Genomic DNA, 9441 nt, shown 5'->3' on the forward strand with positions numbered 1-9441 from the left:
TCTGTTTAAAAGTAAGGGATTTGATGTAAGCACCCAAAAAGCGTGAGAGAGCCGTCTGCTTTTACCTCAAAGTATTGAGCTGATGACATCATCGAGGTCTTTTTCCAAAGTATGATCAGGTGGAACTCTCTAAATTGCATTTAGTTCTATTCTTTTCATTGAGGAGATTTCATTTCTTTCACTTGTTGGAGTCCGGATTTTAGCGTATCTAGCCAAACACACCTTCAAATTGCTAAATCTGGTGATTGTTGTATCTTATGAATTCTCTTAAAAACATTCAACACTAAGCTATTAATTAACGACTTCAAACATTATTAGACCATTCATAAACAACTCAGATTCTAATAGATTACATTGCATTACATATTGCGAACATAATATTCCTAAATTGCTTGTTGGAATACCTCTATAACTTAAACAATCAAACCAAACTATGAATATTATTGTGAGTTAAAAGATCTGTAATTTGCAGTATCCAGATTAATCGCAGTCGATACGAGTACGTTGATTTATTTTCAGTCTCCAATACAATTCTGTAGTCACTTGAAGACATGAATATGCAACTGTATGTCACTGTCGGGAACCTCAGTTTATCTTTCAAGAATCAGTTATGCATACAATTATTTACAACAGTCGGAAAAATAGCGGAAGAAAATTCTTACTTATAAATTTGAAGAGTAGTGTCGATTGTCATGAGTAGTATGAATAACAGTTTTTTTCTTTTATAAATATATATATTTTTTTATAAATTTCAATATTTATTTTTCGATTTCAAATGTGGTATTCCCCTTCATTTGTACGTATTCTCACACTCAACATAAATCTCTTTTCACCACATACAACAAACGACAAAGGAACTTTTGGATCAAGTAATGGGAGAAATTTGCCTTTGTGGAGGACGTTTTGATGCAACTAACCCGCATTTGCGTTACATGGAGAGGAAGACCACGAGAACCTCCCGCGGTTAGCCTGACGGCAAGGGAACTCTAACCGATGACCCGTCTATCACTGAGGATATTTCACATCAGCACCATGGTTGGCGCAAGCCGGATGCAGAATTCGTTTCGACCAGACATCAGTGGGATTCGAACCCGGTTCACAGCATTGGAAGGCAAATGCACTAGCCCCTGAGCCATCGCGGCTCTTGCTCACATTAATAAATATTTTAAAAATAATTATTAGTTCTTTTTGTTAGTATATTCACAGCTGCTAATAAACTTGCTTGAAAACGAGTTTCCGCCAAAAGTATCACAATAATTTAAGGTCCTACAGCCAAAAAAGGTTAGGTAACCGCTAATTTAAAAAACAAAGCAATCAAAAATATCGGCCCTTTAATGTAAGTTTCGCGTTTTGATTGCTGTGTAAATTATGGAAATGATATGCATTTGTAAATTAGTATTTATTGAACTTTTCAATGCAAAATGAAATAACTAAATTCAAGAATAAAAAACTATATTTCTCTCATAACCATTCTCAACTTTTCTGAAAGTTATGTTTCGAAAACCATAATTCTGCTTATTTTATTTAGTTTAGGCCTATGCATACACAATGAATAAACCCATAATATTTAATATTTAATTCTTCACTTTAAATACATTAAAAATAAATCTCGATCTTTTTTTTTGTTAGTATATTCACAACTGCTAATAAACTTGCTTAAAAACGGGTTTCCGCCAAAAGGATCACGATAATTTAAAGTTCAATAGCCAAAAAATATTGGGTACCGATGGTTTAGAGCAGTGGTCGGCAAACTTATTAGCCAAAGAGCCAAATATGAACATTACAACAATTTTTAAAAAAGTTAGGAGCCAAATCTGCTTGTTTAGTAAACTTTTATTACACTAAATAAGTAGTACACTAAATAAAAATAAATTTCATACTTAATAAATATTAATAATGCGAACAATGTGGTTGCATCTCCGTGGAAAGTTTGAGTAAGTCAGGTTTGTATGTTGTTGTTGTTTATTTTAAGCCAATTTGTACCCCCACTACTTCAGAAAAAGTATGCGCGCATGGTTGTGGTACCTTTGTATCACACCGGAGTACCCCGAAAACATACATACAATTTCAGCCTATAGCTTGTACATGGTTTCCATTTACGTTTACAAAAACTAATAAAATTAAACTCAATGTTCGTTACGTATTTTTACAACAATATAGAATTTTAATTACCCATCTATCTTTTAACTTAAACAAAAAATTATACATGTTCTCGATTTATAGAAGAATTTTAATTTATCAAAATAAGATGTATTTTTTTTCTTACTAAGTTTTTTTTTTAATGGAAATATTATTGCACCTTCCGTGGATATTTGCGCCAGAGCCGCACTTAAGGAGCCAAAGAGCCACATGAGGCTCTGGAGCCGCACTTTGCCGACCACTGGTTTAGAGAAATGAGCAGTCAAAAATGATCGGCCCTTTAATGTAAATTTCACTTTTTGCTTACTGAATAAATTATGAAAAGGCTATGCATTTGTAAAAAATTCAATTAGTATTTATTGAACTTTTCAATGTAAAATGAAATAACTAAATTCAGGAATAAAAAATTACTTTCCTCTCATAACCATTATCAACAGAGCAGTCGAAAATTCAGGCCCTTTAATGTTAATTTCCCTTTTCGTATACTTCTCTATACCTCCTAAACTAAAACATACAAAATCAATGAGGTAAAAATCAATAAAAAAATTACTTTTCGTCGTATCCAAAAATGACATTTCCTTGTTTCTGAAATGTGTTATTCAATTAGATTTCGGGAAGGGAGAATATTTCCCTTAACACTATATATACCAACATATTTAGGAAACATAAAAATTAAATAAAAATGAATGATATCTGGAAATATCGTGACACAGTAACTCATTTCAGATATCGCTTTGCCGAACATTCCTATCTCAAGATTGTTAGGAGAGCCACAAGCCATTTGACAGATTCTGATAGGAGTAAATGCCAGGTTGCAATCACGCAATCCTTGATCAGACGGTCTGGCCCGTTTTAATGAATGTTCATTCGAAGCATAAACCCACATCCATTCATGTTTGTGAGACTGCATCATCATTACTTCGAAAAAAGGCTTAATTTTATACCCATCTTCCGACAGTTAACAGCGGAAACGAATACTCCAACACATATATATTCTTAGTGAAGTTGTTATTGGATATTTTTACGAAGAAAACTCGTGAAAAAGCTTCCTTTTTTTCTGTTAGAATATTGGAAAAAGAAGTTGTTGTTTTTTTTTTTCATTGTCAGCTGATGCGTTTTTGATCATATTGAATAAAAAGTATTTCCCTATTGCACCTCTTGATCTCCATGTTAACTTTGTGGTAACTGTAACTTTCTTTACCGTTATTTGTAAGACGTTTTTCATTCATTAATTCTTGAGACGTTTATACAAGTGAAAACTGGGAACACCTTATGAAAGATCATCGTCAATTATTTTATGAATGGTGCTTTTTCAATCTACAAAAATTTTATAAATTTATATTTTTTCGTGTGGGATCAAAAGCATTTCCCTATTGCACCTCCCAGACTTCCATGTTAACTTTATGGATACAAAATTCTTTTTCCTATAACTTTCTTTTCCATTATTTGTAAATTTTTCATTCATTAGTTTTTAAGACTCTTATGCAAGTTAAAATTAGGAATATCTTATGAAATATCATCGTCTATTCTTAGAAATGTTAAAAATTTATATTTTTTCTTGTTAAATAAAACACATTTCCCTACTGCACCTCCAGACTTCCATGTTAACTTTATGGAAATAAAATTCTCTTCCCTATGACTTTCTTTACCACTATTTGTAAGAAATGTTTCATTCATTAATTCTTAAGACTCTTACGCAAGTTAAAATTAGGAATATCTTATGAAAGATTATCGTCAATTCTTTTTTAAAAAAATAGTGTTTTTTCAATCTACAAAAATTTTAAAAATTTATATTTTTTCCTGTTAAATAAAACACATTTCCCTATTGCACTTCCATGTTAACTTTATTGAAACAAAATTCTCTTCCCTATAACTTCCTTTACCATTGTTTCTAAGACATTTTTCATTCATTAATTCTTGAGACTCTTATGCGAGTTAAAATTAGGAATATCTTATGAAAGAACATCGTCAATTGCTTTAAAAATAGTGCTTTTTCTATCTACAAAATTTTTATAAATGTATATTTTTTCGTGTGGAATTAAAAACATTTCCCTATTGCACTCTAGACTTCCATGTTAACTTTATGGAAATGAAATTCTCTTCCCTATAACTTCCTTTACCATTGTTTGTAAGAAATTTTTCATTCATTACTTTTTAAGACTCTTATGCAAATTAAAATTAGGAATATCTTATGAAAGAACATCGTCAATTCCTTTAAAAAACAATGCTTTTACAATGCACAAAAATTTTCAAAATCTATATTTTTTCCTGCTAAATAAAACACATTTCCCTATTGCACCTCTAGACTTCCATGTTAACTTTATGGAAACAAAATTTTCTTCCCTATAATAATCTGAACCATTATTTTTAAAATATTTTTCATTCATTAATTAAAATGCTTATTCAAGCTAAAATTTGGGATACCTTTTGAAAGGTCATCGTTTATTCTTTTAAAAATGGTGCTTTTCCAATCTACAAAAATTTTATTAATCTATAATTTTTCACATTGACGAAAAAGCATTTCCTTATTGCAACTCTGAACTACCATGCTCATTTTATGGCAACTTAATTCTCTTTCTTTATAATAATTTTACTACCATGTTAATTCTATATTAACAAGTTTATCTTTCTATATACAAGTTTATCAAATTAATACTTTGTTTCCCAATCGATGGTTAGCGAGCCCTTAGGGCTCTCAAAGTGTATAACAGAAGTTCTCTTGAGTAATATTGTATTGGAAGAATTTTAAATGGCTTACGGAAAAATTAATAAAATAATAAATTGAAATACATGTACTTACTGCACTTTTACGAATTCGAAAACTTTAATCTGATTTTCTTTATTTATTCCATTGATTTGTTCTTCTCAATTATCAATTTTTGTCTGCCAAAGCTTGCATGCCTAGCTGATACCTCTTATATTTTAAAATCTGTCATTACTGTTGAAAACAGATTAACGGTCTTGGTAAACATAATATTTCTGACGTCACAAGATATTGTATACATTCTTTATGTCTTAAAGATTACGATTACTTTTTTGGGAATGGTAACGAATGTTAAGTTCTAGTTACGATTCAAATAAGAAAAGATGCGAAAATAGTGTAAGTTAACAACCAAGCTACATTAATGAAAATACTGAGCTATAAGCTAATGCAAGGAGCTCGTCGCACTCTTCTACAATCAACAATATAGTGTAAGTTAATGCAATGTGTGAAATTATCTTCTGTTAGAAATATCGTAAAATAATAATTACAGATAAATATTATGAGTCAGAAAGATGAGTATGACTGGATAAAATGATATCCATGGAAATACTACCGATAATTTCCAGGCTGAGGTGTTGCCATTTTCAGTGGACATGATAAATCGAAGGCATAAATATATTAAATTTTTAGATCCATTGTTTACTCATGAATGAGTACGAATGCTTGGGTTCTATCAACCGCTTTATATCTGAAAATTCAATTAAACATGATGAAAAGCATTAAAATAATTAAATCCGAACATCTAAAACAACTTCAGTTAACTAAAGATGACTTTCTTCCTAATAAGTGCAATACATCACAATCAAATAACTGAATTTGTGAAACCGTTCGTAAAGATGTTTTTCAGTTCAGAAATAACAACAACTTTATTGGAAAAAGAAAATCTAATTGAATTATTCTGCAATAGTTTTCTAAAAGATACTTTCAAAGATAGCTCAGTAATTGATTTCTGGTTCACTGTTCTAATTAAATGAGCTTTTTGTTTTAAAAAAAGCTTTTAAACCTTTTATTACGATTTTCTACCTGAGAATTCATCTGATAAACGAATGCAAAATCTAATTTAAACCTGAAACTGCTAAGCATTAAGCGGAACTCTGAATTTTTTTTTTGTTCAATCATGCAACCTCTATTAAAAGTTGTCAGGAAATCACTTAGTTTATTAAATTAATATTATATTTAAATACTTCTGGTAATCAATTATACAGAAAAAAGCGTGCATAAAGACTTTTTGCGATTATATTTTCATTTCTCGCTAATTGCAGCATAGAAACAAATACTCTACCAAATTATTCTACCTGTTACTAAACTACCACTCACATAAAGATTTCGCTGATTTTTTTTTTTTTTAAATTTCAGAAAACTTCTAAAGGAGAAAAAAATTGCGAACCACGGCTCTAAGTTGATCAGATATCGTCAAATCTTGATAACAGTCCTCGAATTTCACCAATTGTCCTCAAAAGCTTTCAAATTCTTTAAGGACAGAAAATGATATTTAAACATAATTTTGTCTCAGCAAATATACAAGCGAAAAGCAAAAAATTACCAAGCTAAAACTAACTTATTGAAAGTCAATACTCGTCTGAAACTAATTTCAGCAGAAAATAAACTCCTTGTTCATTTTACAAGTGTTAAACAAATGCAAAATATCATAGGATATTTTAAAACCGTTTAGTAATAAAGCCATATTTAATGAAGAAAATTCTGCATCTGATATTAGTTACTAATTTTTAAAAACAGAAAACTTCATTGCACTTATTAATGTGTTCCATAATTACATAGGTGTCCTCAAATCCGAAAATTTTTTGAGGACGTTACGATGATTTGTCCTCAAATCATGGTCTAGAAATCTAATCACATTGCCATAAGATCAATTGAAAGTTAACAATTAGTTAACAATTGAACAAAATTCATAACAAAGTTAATAATTCAATATTCAGTATTTCAAAAACAAAGTTAACAATTCAATATTCAATATTTCAATAACAAAGTTAACAATTTCTGGGCGAAATCTATGTCTTCTGATGATGGTCGTTTCGTTTGGATTTTAATCTAAATTGTTTCTTTTGAATTTTTGATCTCCTCTTTTAATTTGAGAGTATTTCGGAATGTTTTTTAACTAATATGTTCAAAGCTACTCTTTTCTTTGTGATTTCTACTCTCGTTGGCTAATAGTTAAAAATATTAGAAAAATTTATGTTTATAGGTTGATATGGATATATTAATAACTGAGACAGGGAGCATAGGGAAATGAAAAATCTTTTTTTTAATTGATAAAAACTTAGCTTTTGTGACTGCTTCTAACATAATTTTCTATTTTATGCATAAAATTAAATAGAATTAATAATTTCAAAAGGAATCAAAATTCATTTTTTATTAAAAAATATAATAAGTGAAAAATGGAGAAAAAGGATTAAAATAGATATTTAAAAAATAATTCCTTAATAATTTTCAGAGTTATAGAGAGGCAACTTATATTTACCTCACAAATGAAGTAATTTCTTTTCTGCTCGCATGAAATATTTTTGGCGCAAGTTAATAATGAAAATAATACACTTCGAGTTATTTATTCTAGAAGATCGTATACAAATTTTCAAATAATGTAATTCCTAGGTTAACGTGACATGAATGATTCAAGCTCCCAAAAACATCGAGCAATATGTATAAACTTAAATCATCTAAAAATAACTTAAATAATGAAAAACGATACAATTATCCACAACGTTTAAAGGGCGTTGCCAGGTATTGTTTGTTTCTAACTTAACCTTTTTAATTACTCCAATGTTTTTGAGAAGGTAACTTTATGATGCTTTTTAAACTACAATCACTTAAACAAACACGAAGACTTTTTTTTTGCTATTATTGTTGTCGTTCAAGGCTATGTAAAATACGCAAAAATTTAATTATTTTGCTGCAACTTTGCATAGCATTAGTTTACACAATTTACAACAAAAAAATAAATAAAATATAAAACAATGATATTACTAATAAAAAAATCCATTCTAAACTAATATACATAAAAAAAGGTTTAGAAAATTTAATTTACTACCCTCTTGAAAAACATGGAATGTCCAATTGGGAGATTTGGCTTTGTCATAATGAGATACCTGGCAGTGACGTAGTGTGGGTATCTCGATCCTAATTGGCTGTTGGAACGTAGCATTTGTTTACGTCAGGAACGGTCCTTTCCATTCTATTTCGAGTAAGCTAAGCTTGTCCAGCATCAATTCTTCAAGTGGCACATTCTATATTCTTTCACGAAGATTCTTTCTCAAAGATTTCAATTCCTTCAGTATATATTCACACAGAGACTTAACACAAAGACAGGTACGAAGCCATGTGGAACATAGACAAACTAATTATGCATCGAAGTTGCCAGGTACACAAAGTAAAAATAGATCATAGTTACTATAAAATACATAAACAAATATTAAGTCTAAGTTAATTAAAAGACGTAGACGAGAGAGAATTATATATTAACAAATTCTATGTGCGATGCGACGCAGCATTTACTAAACTAAACGCTGCGTTAACTAAAATTCTAACTTATGCTGAGAAATTTAGTTCAACTTTAACACGCCATTTTGCGTATAAACGATCAGCTGACGCTAATGTCATAGGTCATATATTGGGTATTCTTTATCTTCTTCTTGAGGAGCAAATACCCAATAGTTACTACACCTCGTGGTTTCTGTCAAAACAATTAGTATTTTCTTTTATATTTCTTTATGATTTCTAATAAATATATGTTAAAAAAAAGATAGTAGGCATTCTAAATATATTTTTCAATCAAAAAAAATTTTTAATATGGAAGTAGTTCTGCTATAACCGCCCTTAAAATAAATCATTAGATTTTTTGTCCAAGATGAAGTCAAAATTATGTGCACATTATGCAAATTCGTTGTGAGGTACACATGGTAGGTGTTAATAACATTTATGGACAGATGGCGCCATGTGTAGTGATGTATTATTAATTAATTTTCAGATTCCATTCAGACACAGTTAACATAATTTTTCGTTATTGTTATTAAATATATTTTTCTGTCATAAAGGGTTTTGTTTTAACTTCTCATTCCTTTTATGTGGATTAACTCATTCATCTTATGTGGATTAACGAAATGCGGATTCACGAATGAATGAATGAATAACCATTGTGGCCCCGAGATTATAGTATCTCACATTGATGTTAATACGTGTAAGATAAGTGAGTTGCTTAAGTTATAAAAAGACGCTTTATAACAGAAAAATATATTTAATAACAATAACGAAGAATTATATTAACGTTACAGTATCTGAATAGAATCTGAATATTAATTCATCTGAATATTAATAAATGATAAATCAATTCTCATAGCGTCATCTATTAAAAATATTATTAACTGTAGGGTTAAAAAAAAAATTCCAATGCCCACCTGCAAAATCCATGCCTTGCCCGGGATTCGAACCCAGAACCTTTCTGATGCAAGGGCTGTTCCCTACCCCTACACAGACCGGTCGACTGGGTTAAAAAATTACAAATACACACTTTACCCTACCAAGTT

The sequence above is a fragment of the Parasteatoda tepidariorum genome, chromosome 4, assembly GCF_982258835.1.
Source record: "Parasteatoda tepidariorum strain Cologne lab strain chromosome 4, Ptep-v5.0, whole genome shotgun sequence".
In the NCBI taxonomy this organism is placed as follows: Eukaryota; Metazoa; Arthropoda; class Arachnida; order Araneae; family Theridiidae; genus Parasteatoda; species Parasteatoda tepidariorum.